Genomic DNA, 17,793 nt, shown 5'->3' on the forward strand with positions numbered 1-17,793 from the left:
TTAAACTACTTTGGCTATGAGTGATAGAAAACCTAACAGTGGCATAAGACTTAGGAGCCTTAACTATTTAAAAAAGGCAGATGCTATTGATTTCAGTAATTTAGTGGAGTCATTAAGGGTCAAGGCTTTTTTCCATTCATTTCCACTCCTTAGCATGTTGGTATTTTCCTCATTTTCTTCAGCCTCATGTTTTCAAGATGACTGCCATAGCTGCAGACATCACATCTTCTTATGGCTCCCAAAATCAGAGAGAAGGAGGTGGGGGAAAGGAGAAAAGATAGCTTTTTTCCCTCCTACAGTAGCTCCCTCATTTTATCAGGAGAAACTTCTTCCTAGAACTCTGTCATCTCCCAGTGGACTTTCCCCTGAAACTCACTGAACACAGTCACCTGCCCACATTTGATTCGGTGACTAGCAAAGGGGACCCGTATTGGCACAGTTGATTCAAAATAATCATGAGTCATCAGATGCGGGTTTTGGGCAAGGAAAAGGACAGAACGGCCTTGTACGGGTAAATAATGACCGCCAAATCGGGGAGTGCTTCTCCGAGGAGATGATATTTGAACTGAAACCTAAATGATGAGGTGGTGCCGGTCTTGTGTGCCACGGATCACGGCGGTGTGAAGCAGGGAACCGGGCCGGGCTAGTTGGTCCTGGAAGGTCCAGCAGTGGAGGAGACTGGGGATGAGAGTGAGGAGTGAGTCATCGAGGTGAAGCTGTGGGTGGGGATAGCCGGATGCCTTTTAGGCTGCAGAAGAGGCTAATAGAACGGAAAAGGGATGTGAACCAATTTGGCAGCTAGAGCAAGATGAACAAGACAGGCTAGGTTGCAACTCTGATGAAGATGACTTCAGAGGGGAAGGTTCAGATCCCGCCATCGCAAAATTAGCCATAAAGATGTACGCAGAAGGAAACGTACTCATTTCACCTCAGGCTCTGGAGGAGACTTGCTCAAGAAAGAGACAGTGAGTTTGAATCCTCACTCGGGACAAGGAGTTAGCCAGCGAACAGAAGTGGGTAAGTTGTCCTAGGCATAGGACACAGTATGCCCAGAGGCCTGGACCCTTGAGACATGATGAAAACAGTAAGGCATTACCAGCGTGCAACACGTGAGGCAGGGCATGACTGGTGATGAGGCTGGAGGCATGCTTGTGAGCGCGGCTTTATTTAGTTTAGGCCAGGACTTACCTTTTTTTTTTTTTTTTTAATTTTTTTTTCAACGTTTTTATTTATTTTTGGGACAGAGAGAGACAGAGCATGAACGGGGGAGGGGCAGAGAGAGAGGGAGACACAGAATCGGAAACAGGCTCCAGGCTCTGAGCCATCAGCCCAGAGCCCGACGCGGGGCTTGAACTCACGGACCGCGAGATTGTGACCTGGCTGAAGTCGGACGCTTAACCGACTGCGCCACCCAGGCGCCCCAGGACTTACCTTTTAAAAAGGTAAGAGCTCCAGGTAGGAAGAGCCGAGTTGGTTTCTCAGTGTGCAGTGTGAGGTTGGGCTTGGATGATCTCTGGGAACACTTCCAGCCTTTACATTCCTGGTCTCTAGTAGGGGCTCAATAAAAGTTTGCTGAGCAAATGAACTATGAACAAGCCTCATTCTTTCCTGCTGCCCAAACTTTGCTCATCCATATGAATGGATGTGCCCTGGCCCAGCCCTGCATGCTCCAGGAAGCGGCCCTGACCCCCAGTCTCCATCAAATTTCCCCTGCACTGGACTAACTGCTTCAGCTCTCAGCAGAGAAGGCCTTGTCCACTTTCACGTGTAGGTCTCTTCTCTTCCAAACTAGACCGTGAGCCCTGAGACATCAGGGGTCATATTCATGTAAGGCAATATATCCACCACAATATGGCACGTTGGGCACATTGTATATACACAACAAAAATGCTGGATTTTCCCATTCGATGGATGGACTCGAGTGGATTTCAGCCTCAAAGGGCATTCTCAAATCTCTTGCCACGCCCTAGAAGATCAAGAACTAGCCAGGAAGCAAACGTGGGGCAAATGTGCCGGTGACTTTGCTGCTGGGATTAAAAATAAGGGATGTCTCCACAACACTATAAGAACTTCTTAGGGTTTTGAAAAATGCCACTCCGTAAATAAACATAAGTGTGGTTTTTGAAACACAAGCTTGGGAGAGCTAGAAAGCCCATGAATGCTGAAAAAGAGAAAAAAACTAGAGTGTTTTGAAGTTAGAAAGATACATCACTGCCCATGTTGCCTTCCAAATACCTTGGTCCTTGTGTCAGTGAATAGAAGCTGGGTTATGCTGAGGTAACAGATGGCTCCCAAATTTCAGTGACTAAGAACAATGAGGAGTAACTTTTGCTCATGCCCATCAGAGGTCAGCAAGGCCCTCTGCTTTTCACAGTCATTCAGTGACCCAGGCTACCATTTTGAATTGCTGGTCACCATGGCCAAAAACATGCATGACCCCATCGACCCACAGAGAGGTTAGGAACTGCAGTGCTACCTTGTGCCTGGATCTAGGGACAACCAGAAACAAGCAGAGACCCATAGTCCCATAACCCTAGTGACCAGAAAGTCAGCCAAAGACAGAGCTCCAGGCATAGATACTTGTGTTTTCCATTCCCCATTTTCAGGCTGAGGCAGATTCGTAAGGATGTCAATAGCTATAGTCAAGAACGAAGGATCCTGAGCCACCACTGTAGTCCTGGATCCATTGCCAAAAAGGGAAGCCTTTGCTTATTGTGAGAGTCTGTGAGTGTATCATCTAGTGTGTGACTCATCCATTCTCCGGTACTGTGCCCCTCCCACTGCAGGAGCTACTCCTATGCAGGACTCGTCTGTCGGGCTGTGGGGCCCCTGTATTTGGGGCTGGCACTAGGGCAGGGCCCAGCCTGAATGCCTCAGCTTGAGTATCCGCCATTCGGGGCTAAATTGACTGGTCAGAGGTACAGGAGCCTGCTGATTTGTTGCCAGATACAACGGAGGAGAGCCATTGACACCTGTGTCTTCAGCTGCCACGGAGTGGGGCAAACGTGCTGGTGACTTTGCTGTTGGCTAGCCACAGTGAGTACTCCCACGTCCTCCTTCTCCCTCCAGTGACTTCCTTCGGAGAGGATTTCAGAGATGAGCCATGCATTATGATTCTACACTTTAGAGGCTTTGTAATTTGGGATTTAATTAATAACATACACGGTGAATAAGTATTAAAAAGGAATTTGATCATTTGAAGGCACTTGACATAATTCATTTAGAGCTCCAGTCCGGTAAGAAAATATTTTGTTTTTATTACCCTCTGCTCCTCTGATTCCATCCAAGTATCAGAGTCCAGGAAATTGGATTCTTTGAAGACATCATTTTGTTTTCTAATGGCCTCAAAATGATTAAGTGCAAATAAGAGAAGCCAATTCACTATTTATTAAATCATTATTTCCCCTCATCAACCTTTGTGATGTCTTCTCTATAATTTTACTTATTACTGGATATCACCAGCTTTCAAAGTCTCTCTGAAAACAGGAGTATTTTTACACTTTTTACAAAAAAGATCCTGCACTTCCAACGACTAACCTATGGCATTGAGAATTTGATCCTGAATCTTACTTTCCTCAGATCAGACTTTCTCAGGAGGCCTGTAAACTTTGGGGACATTTCTCTCAGCTCATAAGCTCTTCTGCATTGCGTCAATCTCCACAGTGGGCAGGGGATGCCCAAACCCCTCTGTTTCCATTGACTTTCACATCCTGCTGTAAATTACTGTGGTGGCTGCTTAGCTCTTCCTGCCTTTTTCAGAAGGATTCTTTATCGCTATTTCTTGAATGTGAATTTTGAGAGTTTAGTTTTGCTTAAAAACTCCTATCTGTTGAATTTTGACAAAGTGTGTGTTTCTACAGTAAACGCACAGATGAAAGAGTGAGGCTTGAATTCATCTCACACTATCTCTGGTTAACTGCGTTAAATCTCTTTCAGAGTTTGTTTTTATTCTTCTGGTTTGGAAACATCAACTTATTTGTAGCTCAGAGAAATGATTTCAAGTACATTGCAGGGCAAATAGTTAGCCTTAAAAGACTGCAAAACTTGTACGTTATGCCTGTAGGGCTAGTATCCTAAAATGGCACTAGTCCAAACCCTGTATTTGCATGATATACAGTTACAGCATCCTTGTTTTTTTTTTTTTTTTTTTTGCAAAATGAATGAACATCTGTAATACAAACCACAACTCTTATTCAAATGTATTGAGATTGGGGGTGGGGGTGGGGGTGGAGGAACAGCTCCAAGCCTGGTGACAGCTTGGTCTTTCTAAAACGTGATCACGAATGGGGCACCTGGGTAGCTCAGTCAGTTGAACCTCTGACTTTGGCTCAGCTCGTGAATCTCGTGATTCGTGGGTTCGAGTCCCACATCAGGCTCTCTGCTGTCAGTGCAGAGCCCACTTTGGATCCTCTGTCTCCCTCTCTCTCTGCCCCTCCCCTGCTTGCACTCTCTCTCTCTCTCAAAAGTAAATAAATATTTAAAATTGGACCAGGGAGCAGAGGCACAGGGTCTGGGGTGGAAGTGGTTCTGGGTCCAGGAGATAATGGGTTGCAATATCTATGGAGAATAATATTTCTAACTGTGTCTTAAAAAAATAATAGAACCAACTAAAATTCAGTCTCCCTTTTTATTATCAGCATGTTCTGGTGGTTCTGAACCACCTCACTGATAGAATACTTAGTTCCCACCATTGGGGCAGGGTACTCCCACAGCCACCACCCCCCTCCCCCCCTTTGGTACTGTGTCTGCATTGTACAAGACGGGACTTAATTCACCAGTGGAAAAACAGTCTGCTTTAGAACACCAGTGGCTTCTTCCACAGAGCCCTAGGTTAGCATGTGGCATTATCTGTGATCCCATTATCTCAGGAATTCATGACTTAAGTGCATGTGTGCATGCGTGTGTGCGTGCGTGTGTGCATGCGTGTATGTGTTTTAATGTATTTGATCTCTCAAGTCAATAAACTCTGGTTTCATTTTTAGTTAGGGGCGAATCTGTAGAATCATACTGCCTTTGCATATTATTCTTGAATTTTTTGATTGCACTGAACAAGCTCCTAAATCATACTACTTTAAGTCCCAAAGGTGATTTTATTATAAAGATACTAGGGTATCTCGTGGAACCCAGGGCATGAAATACAAAATTCTGAGCATTACCAGGACTCTCTTGTTTTAAAATCTTTTTCCTTCTTGGTGTATCTGCTTCATTTTGTACTGTGCCTTTTTTGTAGTTGGATTCTTCTCAATTACAGATCGCTGGGCGGGGAGGGGGTGTGATCTCATTTCTGTATATTAGTATCAGCTGGGGAGTTTTTAAAAACTCATTCATTCTGAATATTAATAATTAATGTAATCTAAGTGAAGGGGTATATTAGTGTTCACTGTATAATTCTTTCAACTTTCCAGTAGTAATGAAATTATTCAAAATAAAATATATAGTTTTGGAGAAATATTAGTGCTGAGCCTTACTGACAGAAGTTCTGATTCAATGGGTCTAGACTGGAGTCTAGAAATTGGCAATTTTTTAAAAAGTTCTTTTGGGAATGTGCAACCAAAGTCAGAAATTACTGCTATGGGTGGCTTTCTTTTTCAGCTTCTCTAGAAATGAGTGACTCCCATTCCCTTCCTCCTATCGAAGCCTGAAAGTCCCTGGGGTGAGGACTGGTTGGCCCAGACAGGCTCAGCTCTGGCCTGGCCCATCTTCAGAATGGCTGCATGAACAGTAAACATGAATGACATAAGCAGTTTCCAGACATATGTGAGTGCTGTGGGGACGGCTAGGCAAATTATTAATAACAATAATCATAATAGGTGTCCAGTGTATTCCTCCAAAAGAAATGCACATTGAGTTCTGAAAGGCTACATTCAAGAACACCTGTCGAGAAGTCAAAGCCATTATTTCCTATTGTTGGTATTTTTCAAATTATATGTCATTGTTTTAAAAGAATGGGATGATGGAGAATGATTCTGTTCTTTTGAGAGTTTTGTATAGGAAAGTACAAATTAAATCTATTTAACAACAAAATGAAAACTCTGTCCATATCAAAGCAGGCCTTATAAGTTACTATGCATTAGACAACGTGTATGAGTAAATACCATTAAAGGCCCCTTCTTGGGCACAATGTTCCAGTTGTGGCAAGCATACATTTTCCCCCAGAACACATCTGGTCTTTAAGATTTCATGTTTCCATATAGAAATTCTCTAAATCGGTTAGCAGTCTCTGAGTCACCCCTCCCCCTGCAATTGTCTTGCAGCAATTTCTATCTCAGCCTTGTCTTTGAAGGGGTTCCCTCTTGAAGACTCTGGCAAGAATTTTGAAAGTCTTAAGCAGTCTTGGATTGTCTCATAGCTGGAAAGAGAGTGGCACCATCACTTCTGTGCAAGCTTTGTCGTGCAGATGTTTTGTGACGGTCCCTAATGCTGGGTATCTCAGCATTTAGTGCTCCTTGCCCCTGAGTACCCATGGAAGGTCCTGTCACCTCCAGGGGAACTGGGTTGCCAATGTCCAGGGAGTCTCTGTGCTCTGGGGCGTGGGGGTTGGGGAGGGAGAATAACTGATGAAGGAAAGCAGAAGATGCACAAAGCCAATGCAAAATGGCTGAATGGTGTCCTGCTTCCAGCTGATTCCAAAAAGAAGACTGGGCTTCTTCAAGCAAGAACTGGACCTTAGGGGAGAGAAAGATTGTGTTCTGAATCAGAGCAGGGAGAGAGAGGAGCAGTTCTCCGTGTCCCTGGGAAGTTGCAAAGACCAGACCTGATCTGGGTAGTTTTTGAACATTGAGAAAATAATCAGTGTGATCTCTGTGGACCTGGCTGCCAGAGAAGAGTGGGGCACAGATGTGCAGGCTGAACACCGAGGCCCAAAGACCAGCCGTGATTGTCCAGAGCAGCAGAAAGTAGCATGGCTGGAGGCTTAGCCTTGCATGCCTCTCTTCTGATGCTAGGATATCATCCCTGGGGAGAAAGGAAGAGGAAAAGAAGGAGCAAATGTTGAATTGCTCAAAAGAGACCTAGTTTAAACTGAAAATCGATGAGTTGATCTTGTATGGGCAAATTTTCCATCATTGGTTCAAATAGGGCTCCGGTGCTGATTACATTCAATTGTAGTGCAAAACATAGTTACCCCCGTGCCAGCCTGGTTTCATGACTGCTAACTGTGTGCCTGCTACACATGGTCATCACGGTCATGGTGTGCTTGTCCTAAATATAGAAAGTGCTGACTCCTCCCCGATGGATTTATCCAGAAGATCTTGCTTTCCTCCAAAATGCTGGCTGTGCCTGAGATGCTCTGCCTCATTCACATGAGCTCCCTGTGCCTTGGTTCTTTTTGCCTGCTGTCCTTCTTGTGGGATCTCCTCCATGAAAGCCATTTCAAAACTTACTTGGTGCAAGTCTCTTTCTGTCCAAGAACCAAATTAGAAACAAATGACCCTTTGAATAGAAACACTGCTGCCTTAGGGCGCCTGGATGGCTCAGTTGGTTAAGCATCTGACTTCGGCTAAGGTTATGATCTCGCAGTTTGTGAGCCTAAGCCCCACGTCGGGCTCTCTGTCAGCACAGAGCCCATTTCAGATCCTCTGTCTTCCTCTCTCTCTGCCCCTCCCTCTCCCCCCTGTCAAAAGTAAATAAACATTTAAAAAAAGGAAACACTGATGCTTTGATCATTACTCATTCATTGAATCATCCAAAATGAGAATAAAGTAAGAATATTTTTAGACATTCAAAGTTTAAGAGAGTTTGCAATGCAGACATCTTCATCAAAGGAAGTTTGAAAAGGGGTGCCGCAGTGACTCGGTCGATTGAACGTCAGACTCTTGATTTTGGCTCAGGTTGTGATCTCACACTTTGTGGGTTTGAGCCCCACGGTGGGCTCTGTGCTGACAGCCCAGAGCCTGCTTGGGTTCTCTCTCTCCATCTCTCTGCCCCTCCCCTGCTGGTTCTCTCTCTCTCTCTCTCAACATAAATAAATAAACTTTAAAAAAAAAAAAAAAAGGAAGTTTAAAAAGATACATTCCAGCAAGAAATGAAGTGAATATAGACAAAAGGCATGTAACACAAGAAAGAAAGTAAAATGTAAGGAACCAAAAGTGGAAGGATTTTTTAAAAAATTTTTTAATGTTTATTTTTAAGAGAGAGAGAGAGACAGAGTGTGAGTGGGGTAGGGACAGGGAGAAAAGGAGACGTAGAACCTGAAGCAGGCTCTAGGCTGTCAGTATAGAGCCTGATGCGGGGCTGGAAATCATGAACTGTGAGATCATGACCTGAGCTGAAGTTGGATGCTTAACCAACTGAGCCACCCAGGTGCCCCAGAAAGATTTTTTTGTCCAATATGTAGAACTAAACAGGATGGAAATACCCTTTCAGGTTTCTTAGTGTTTTTTTTGTTTTTTGTTTTTTGTTTTTTTTTTTTACTGTTTTATAGTTTTTGAAGATCTACTCAAGGACATTTTTCTTTTTCTATTTATGTTAGAAAAGAATAATTCATGACTCTTCCATACATATGAGTTATAGATAATTACTTTCTATTTATTTATTTATTTATTTATTTATTTATTTATTTATTTATTTTTTAACGTTTATTTATTTTTGAGACAGGGAGAGACAGAGCATGAACTGGGGAGGGTCAGAGAGAGGGAGACACAGAATCCGAAGCAGGCTCCAGGCTCTGAGCTGTCAGCACAGAGCCCGACGCGGGGCTAGAACTCACGGACCGCGAGATCACGACCTGGGCTAAAGTCGGACACTTAACCGACTGAGCCACCCAGGCGCCCCTAGATAATTACTTTCAAATATATGTAATATAAATGAGAGGGTACCAAATGTCAAACGTGAGACACGTAAAGAGCACCAAAAAAAAAGCACGGACGTTTTTCATCTGAAATAACTATTTTCAGTTTGAAATAGTAATCAGAGGGGCTCCCGGGTGGCTCAGTCGGTTAAGTGCCAACTTCAGCTCAGGTTCATGCAGTTCAGGAGTTCAAGGTCTGTGCTGACAGCTCGGAGCCTGGAGCCTGCTTCAGATGCTGTGTCTCCCTCTCTCTCTGCCCCTCCCCACTCACATCCTGTCTCCCTCTCCCTCTCTCTCCCTCCCTCCCTCTCTCTCAAAAAGAAATAAAACCATTCAAAAATAAGTAAATAAAAAAAATAATCTAAAACTCCAACCTGTGATCTAATGAAAAATATCTCTGGTTGAATGAGTGTGCATATTTTAATGTAATTATTAAGGCACTGAGTCAAGAAATCCACATTTTTAATCCCTCCACTACCATGTTGATCAGAGTAAGAATGCTCTTTAAAATTTCTCACTTTAGGGGGCGCCTGGGTGGCTCAGTCGGTTAAGCCTCCGACTTCAGCTCAGGTCACCATCTCGCGGTCTGTGAGTTCGAGCCCCGCGTTGGGCTCTGGGCTGATGGCTCAGAGCCTGGAGCCATTCATGCTCTGTCTCTCTCTCTGTCTCAAAAATAAATAAACGTTAAAAATTTTTTTTTTAATTTCTCACTTTAATATTCTCATTTTGTGAAAAGAAAATGGAATTATTACTCATCAAGGAGCATAATTATGAGGGTTTATATTGTACAAAATTCAAATTTAATGCTTTTATTGACATCCATAGTTCAGAAATCATTCTTAGGTGATGAGACTTATGCTTTTTAATCATCTAAGAGTTGTTTTATAACGATTAGTTATTATGCACTTTTATGCTGGGCTTGTTCACTTCTGAGCCTTCACTCTTGTGATGATACAGCTCTGGGAGGCTTTTGCAGAAGGATAAAGCATTTATGGCTCCGTGTGGTCCACAGCCATGAGAGTGGTGTGGCTTTTATAGAAAAAAATGCTGACGACTCCTGAAAGCTGAAAGCTGATAGAAGTGCTTTGGGAGCAAATTCACATTAATGGAAATACATAACTCTTGAGACATATTTTTCCAGGTATGTACTACCTGAATATTAGCTCAGCTATCTCTTTTGTTTCTCTTGTCTTCCAGACTTGCTTCTCCTTCTGTACTTCCTCTCTTGATTAAGGTCACCCCAACCCACCCGGATGCTTAGTCTAGAAACATCCACCTCACGTTTTTCTCTACTACCTTTGTCACGAATGCTTTCTTTCCTAAATTTTTGCTTACTCTTCTAAACCTAAGTTTCAATAGTAGTCACTTCTTCATCCCTTCTTCTTGCTCTTTTGGTCATTGGGTTCTTTTTGAATCCATCCGAATGCCGTTGCCATGGTCCTGGCTTTATGATTGGTCTCCTGGATTAAGGAACGGCCTCCCCACTGGCTTCCTGGCCCTCATCTCTGCCTTCTTTCCTACCCTCTACACTGTTGGCAGAATAATTTTCTTAAATGACTTCTGATGCTGTCACTAAAGGATTTGATGGTTCCTCATTGTCCATGGAAGAATCCCATTGCTTTCCTGTGGCACATAACCCACCTCATTTTGGCATCAGAGCATCAGAGCTGATGAGCTACATATATCGCTTTTCCATCACACACCTGTTGTTTCAACTTTGTGACCTTCCCAGTCATCTCTGAACATGCCTGGCTGTTTCATGCTTCCTGCTTTGGACCTACTATTTCTCTGTCTGGAATACTGTTCTTCCTCACCTCCTGGCAAGATCCACACCAAATGCCACCTTGTTTGTGATGCTCCCCAAAGTCCCTGGAGGGAGAGCTTATGACTTTTTGCCATAGGTTTGTAAAGTATATTTTGTAGACCTCAGAGGGAATACTTATAGCATTAATGTATACCCTTTATATTTTCCATCTTCTGTAGTTAGACTTCCGATTCCCAAAGACCTTGTCTTGTTTGTCTTCCTTCATAACTGTCTCTGGATCCTCAAGTTTATTTGCATGAAACAGACCCAAGATAAATGTTTTCTGAATGAATGAAGAAATGAGGCTCAGAGAAGTTCAAGATCTTGCCAAATTTCAGAACATGAATCATGACAGAATTGGAGGAAGAACACAGATCTTCTGACTTTCAACCTACTTCATGCTCTTTCTGCCACAATGCTAAAGAGTTTATTTTTCCCCAATTATAAATCTAATTAGTTGTGGAAAATAAAGAATGGAGTATGTGGAAAATTATTCGATCATTTTTTTTTTGGTAGTTGTTAATACTTTGGTGTCCTTCCAGTGTTTTGACAAAATATTATACTTGCCTTTATACAGATTTATCATAATTTCCTATTCCCTTCATTATTGTTTGACATTGATACTATTCCCATATTCTTTTTCTGCTACTGTATGTACAAGTGCCATCAGCAAATTTGCATACCATGCTTTTTGCCGTACCAGCTCTTTCTATATGCTAGGGTCCCAGAAGTGTTGTAGTCCTACAATAATTTGGGTTTACCAGGTTTTTCAGCATTCCTTTCCAAATTTTGTATACTTGTATGATCTCTTTAACTTATCCTGGCAGCCTCTGACTATTAGATAAATCCTCTCCTTGGTTTTGTGGTGACTCATGAGGGAGCTGATTCTCAGGGCACACCTATACCAAGTGCCTGACATCGATGCCCTCTGCACACCTTCATCCCTGTTTACTATTTATCTTTCAGGTATGAGTAATTATCCATTACTTAGCACTGCTTGAAACCTACATGCCTAAGGAGGAAAGCAGCCAGTTCAAAAAAGGTTTAGAGAAGCTGGCCAAGGTTTGGGGAAATCAATGAAAATGATTTAAAGTTTAAAAAAAAATTGGGTTTCAGGAGAAACCTGAGGGCTCATCTAAACATGTGAGTATGTAGCTCTGTGGGTGTGGTTTGGGGCATGGAGAGCCATCCTTACTCCCAAGAATCTGGCCTACTGACCTGGGTCCCTGCCTTTATTTCCTCCTGTGGAAGAGGTTACCTCTAGAAAAACCCTGTTAAAATGTATACTTACCTGGGATGACTAAATCACATCACCACTGGTATTCATTTTCACTTCACTGGGAGTCAGCTTATCTGATTAGTTAACTGTTCCTTCTTGTCAGTCAAATGAATTTCTTAAGACCTAGGAAAGAGGGCCTTGATGTGAGAAAGGTTGCTTCAGAGTGAGGAGTTTTGTCCAAGGAGGGAGCTTCTAGACTGCAGCTGAAAGCAAGAGCCTGAGCATTTGGGCACAGCATGGGACATGACTCAGGAAAAGGACAGAAGGAATTCTGAAGGCAATTCTATTTAATTTTTAAGTTTATTTAAGGTCATTTAAACCTAGATCTCTCTCATTTATCTATCTTTCTATCTATCTAAGCAATCAATCAATCAATCAATCAATTTATTATTATTATTTTTGCTAGAGATGATGGTCAGCCTTTTTATATCTTCATGACAAGAAGGAGGAAAGGACAGAATGATGTAGTTAAAAGAGCCTGGATCGGGGTGAAAAGAGTCAGGGTCTTCCAATAACTTGGGGTGCCACTGTGGGGAAGCTACTTGGTATCTGGACAATTTCTTCTTTGATAAAAAGGAAAATGATAACTTCTCTGCCTAGCTCATAACATTTTATGATGGCAAGATGAAAGTTACCTGTGAAAATGTTCTGAGAGAATTAACCCCATACAAAGATCAACTCTTTCTTCTATTAGAAAAGCCATATGACATACCAAAAAAAAAAAAAAAAATCACAGACCTGGGTTCAAATCCCAAGTGTGCCACTTAGTACCTGTGAGGTTAGGCAAGATCAACTTTTAGCCCCTTACTTTTGTAAAAACATGAAGTCACTTCAATGTCACAGAACTACTTGATGACATTAAAAGAGTTAATGCAGTGGTACCTTGGTAGCTCAGTCGGTTGGGTGTTAGGCTCTTGATTTCGGCTCAGGTCATGATCTCCCAGTCGCTGGGTTTGAACCCCGTGTAGGGCTCTGTGCTGACAGCTTGGAGCCTGTTTGAGATTCTCTGTCTCCCTTTCTCTCTGCTGTGCGTGCACGCTCTCTCTCAAAAATAAATAAAATAATAATAGTAATAATAAAAGAGTCAAGGCAGACATAGTGCCAGACACAGAGTAAACAGACAGTGACTATTTGTTTTATTCTCCTCTTCCCTTCCGTGATGTCTGATTCAGGCAGGACGGGTGGGATTGGTGAGTGACTAGGAGGTAAGACAGTGGGATGGCTAAATGACAGACGCAATGGGATCATCCACCCCCGAGATCATCCGAAGTGTATTCCCAGGCTGTTTGGGAGCTTTGACAGCATTTTGCAGATATCACTGGAAGCCTCAGCAACTCACTGCAAAACCTAATTATGCAAGTAATAGCTGCAGACTGTCGGCTGACAGCTGGTGATTGAAATACTCCTGAGTGGCTGATAAAGTCCTGCCTGGACTTCTGTTTCCTTTTGTTCGTGATTGCCACGATTCGTATTCCAGTATGCCTTTGTTTTTTCCTAATCAAGATTTGTTACTCCCTAATTAAGCTATTATAAAATAGCTCTGGTCTCCCTCGCTGATGTGTGTGCGTTTAAATTAAGCAAATGTTTGTTTCTGATGGAGCCACACAGAGAACATGTCCCAGCGTGCAGCTCACCTGCTCTTCCTGCCTGCTTTGTCTTTCATTACTGACCTGTGCCTGTTGCCAGACAACGTGTGGCTTTGGGCTGGAGGAATTTGACATAGAGATAGGAAGAGATATTTCGAAATTAAATTGTTAGCAAAGATGAGAATCTTTTTGTGAAATTTGGAACTTTGGAATCCTTGCTGTCATGCCTGTTTGACTAGCTTTGACTCCTAGAGTCTGCAGGACTTCTGGGAACAAAGCCCATCCAAGTTCCCAAACCCTTGGAGATGTTTCAGAAGCCTCATTAGCCTGTGGCTTCCCCAAGGTAGTGAGGAGACAGGGAAAGAAGTTATCTTTGTGGTTGTTTAATTTCGAGCTGTTAGGACATTGCTTGCAAACGAGGAGCTCATTTTCTGTCTGCTGAATAAACACATACATTAAACATCTTAGGCACCTTTTTCAGATTTCGAAAGCAGACAGCAGAGAATGGGAAAACATCTTCTAGTTTGGATGTTTTGGAAATACTATCTCTTTGCAGATCTAGCCAAGTTACCAGTACCTTTACTGTTCTCCTCCTCCTCTTTTATAAAGGAGAAGGGAAGTGGTTTCTTAACTAAACAATAAAAAAAAAAAGTAACATTTTGTATTTGGCACGTTTTACCTTGTGAAATGTCAGTGCTGATGTAATTGCCTTTTTTTTTTTTTTTTTTTTTTTGGTGTGAATCACATGAGATGACTGTTTTCTCAGGTTGTATGTTCTTGAGAGATAAGCCTCCTCTGAAGTCAATGTCTGTAGCAAATTGTTTGGCTTGGGCTACACGAAGCTAACATTTACAAACATTTGTTTTAGAGGGAAGAGTTACATTCCCCCCTCCCCCCCCCCCCACCCTTGCATTTCAGAAAGGTGTGAGGCTGAGCTGGTGGAAGGAGGTCTGAACCATTAGAAACCAAAAGCTTTTCAGAAGGAAATCGGAAGAAGGTGGGAGGCGGTAGGGGTCCAAAGATTGGATTCTTGCTGCTGTTTTGCCCCTATACTTTTGTCTTCTTTCAAACTTTTTGCTTTCACAGGATTGGAAAAAGAGCTAATGACTATGGCTTAATATCAACAAGTCTGGAAGAAAATTGATTGTATTGAAGTCCACTTTACTTAAAGAGCCGTGTTTAAGCAAAATGCCAAAAAAGCCAACTTTAGAAACTGTTTCTTCTAAGTAAAAGAATTAAGAAAAAGTTCAGAATGTACTTAGAGTTCCACTGTTGTTGAAACTTGGGCAAAGATAGCATTCCAGAGTTGTGGTCTTCAGTCCTTCCATGACAAGCTAGTCCCGGATAGCAAAGAAGTTGTTAGAAAATTCTGGGCTCCAAAATTTTAATAGCAGAATAACTATCAAAAAAGTCCATACTGTAAGGTCTGTGAAGGGCATTACCACATATAGCACAAAGTGCTCATTTTGCCATGCATAAAAATAATTTTATTAATAATCAAAATGCATATTGATAAAATTAAAAGAGCTATGTTTAAAATTTAAAACAATGGGACCCTAAAATAAGGATCTTTTTTCAATATAACACCTTAACATTTTAAGCAAACAGTAGTTTTCATATTGTTTTGTTGAACTTGTCTAGTTATTCAACTTCTTCCCAGCCCTTAAAAAAAAATCTATTTGAGTGTTTGGGTAGAACAGTGAAAGTTTGTTGTCTTCTATCATTCTTTAAATCTTTTTAAAAAGTAGTTTTAGTTAAAGAGAAAACGTTCTGTATAATGAGAATTTTAATATAAAACCAATGAAGGGGCACCTGACTGGCTCAGTTAGTAAAGCATGCGATTCTTTTCTTTTCTTGTTTTTTACATTTATTTATTTTTGAAAGACAGAGGGAGACAGAGCACAAGTGGGGGAGGGGCAGAGAGAGAATGAGACACAGAATCTGAAGCAGGCTCTAGGCACCAGGCTCTGAGCTGTCAGCATAGAGCCTGATGTGGGGCTTGAACTCACGAACTGTGAGATCATGACCTGAGCTGAAGTTGGACGCTTAACCATCTGAGCCACCCAGGTACCCCAAGCATGTGATTCTTGATCTCAGGGTTGTGAGTTCAAGCCACACATTAGGCACGGAGCATATTTAAAATGAAGTAAAATAGGGGCAACTGGATGGCTCAGTCAGTTAAGCGTCCAACATGATCTCAAGGTTTGTGATTTTGAGCCCCACGTTGGGCTCTGTGCTGACAGCTTGGAGACTGGAGCCTGCTTCCGTTTCTGTGTTTCCCTCTCTCTCTGCCTCTCGCATGTTCATGCTCTGTCTCTCTCTCTCTCTCAAAAATAAAATGAACATTAAAAAAATGAAATTAAATTTGTGTAAATCAGAAAAACATGGACTCATGTTTTGATTTTATGAAAATTATGTTAACAAATTCATCAGTGGCTTTTAATTTTTTTTTTAAATTTTGACGGTTTTACCCAAAGCAGTAACTGCATTGGTGATCATTGTGGTAAGACTGATGATTTTCATACTGAATTGTTATCCATTTGGAAGACTTGGAAAAAAAGGATGCCAACGTGGCTGAAATTTTTTTTTTAATTTTTTTTTTAATGTTTTATTTTATTTTTGAGACAGAGAGAGACAGAGCATGAGTGGGTGAGGGGCAGAGAGAGAGAGAGGGAGACACAGAATCCGAAGCAGGCTCCAGGCTCGGAGCTGTCAGCACAGAGCCCAACGCGGGGCTCGAACTCACAGACAGTGAGATTGTGACCTGGGCCGAAGTCGGAAGCTCAACTGACTGAGCCACCCAGGCGCCCCCAATGTGGCTGAAATTTATTTGAAATTGTATGCCCATGTGGGTTGCAACTAAATATACTTAAAACTGATGAGCAACAACATAATCCTTGTGCTTAAAGAACTAGGGACCTTCAGCAGAAAGCCTTTTTTTTTTTCTTTTTATATCACAACATTGTTTATTATGTGAATTTTTTAAAACTATTTATTTATTTTTGAGAGAGAGAGAGATAGGGAGTGAGCAGGGGAGGGGCAGAGAGAGAGGGAGACAGAGAACCTCAAGCAGCATCCACATTGTCAGCTCAGAGCCCGACGTGGGGCTCAACCTCACGAACCATGAGATCATGACCTGAGCTGAAATCAAGAGTTGGACGCTTAGCTGACTGAGCCACCTAGTTGCTCCATTATGTGAATTTTTTACAATACAAACAAAAAATATATATATGGAAATGCAATATCCGAATACAGCTAAATGCAGAATGGTGACTTTTTTTTTCTTTTCAAGAGGCCAGGATTCCATTTCTAGTAAAACAAAGAGACTGCACATAGGTAGAAATAGGTTGGTCGTTAGCCTCACAATTAGAAAACCACTGAAAGAGGCTGCAGCAGGCAATGTAGAATATTGTAAATAACCTTTGGATTTCAGTGGAATTTCAGTTAGGTTAGTATTTCAACATAGGAAATATGGCTAAAAAGACATTTTGCCTAGTCTTTAAAATAATGGCCTTATTTGCTGTAGAATTATGCACAAATAGGATAAAAGCTATTCCTTTCTGGCTAAAAATGGTCAAAGAGCAAATATCAGCCATTGCAAAAGCTCCCGGCCTTTCTTGATGACGTCCAAGTCTTCTGAACCCTGCCGTCTAAAAGCAAAGAAATATCAAATACGTTTCAAAGAGGATTTCACCCAAAATGAAAAATACTAAAATTATTACAATTTACTATTAAAAAATAGAGATCTGATATAGATCAGATCTGATAGAGCACAGATCAGATATAAATCATCAGTGTTTCTTTTTTTTTTTTTTTTTAAATTTTTTTTAACGTTTATTTATTCCTGAGACAGAGAGAGACAGAGCATGAACGGGGGAGGGGCAGAGAGAGAGGGAGACAGAATCGGAAGCAGGCTCCAGGCTCTGAGCCATCAGCCCAGAGCCCGATGCGGGGCTCGAACTCACAGACTGCGAGATCATGACCTGGCTGAAGTCGGATGCTTAGCCGACTGAGCCACCCAGGCGCCCCAAATCATCAGTGTTTCTTGCCCGCCTTGCCTTCCTCTCTTCTTTCCTCTTTCCTCAATGAGTATATTGTGGGCACCACCATGTTTCTAGCGCTATTCTAGGTGCCAACGAATCATTTTAGTTTTGAGATCAATTTTGGCAGAAATAACAGTAGCAGGACTTGTCTAAGATCAGTTTGGGAAGTTTGCTACCTACCTACGAAAATCCAGTTGGGTGGGAATGAGATAACAGGCCAAGCCTGGTGCTTACTCTCCTTCGAAAGATGTCTCTGGGCTGAGTTTGCACATGGGCACCCCAACTCAGCTTCC

This window comes from Lynx canadensis, chromosome B2 (assembly GCF_007474595.2).
Source record: "Lynx canadensis isolate LIC74 chromosome B2, mLynCan4.pri.v2, whole genome shotgun sequence".
NCBI lineage: Eukaryota > Metazoa > Chordata > Mammalia > Carnivora > Felidae > Lynx > Lynx canadensis.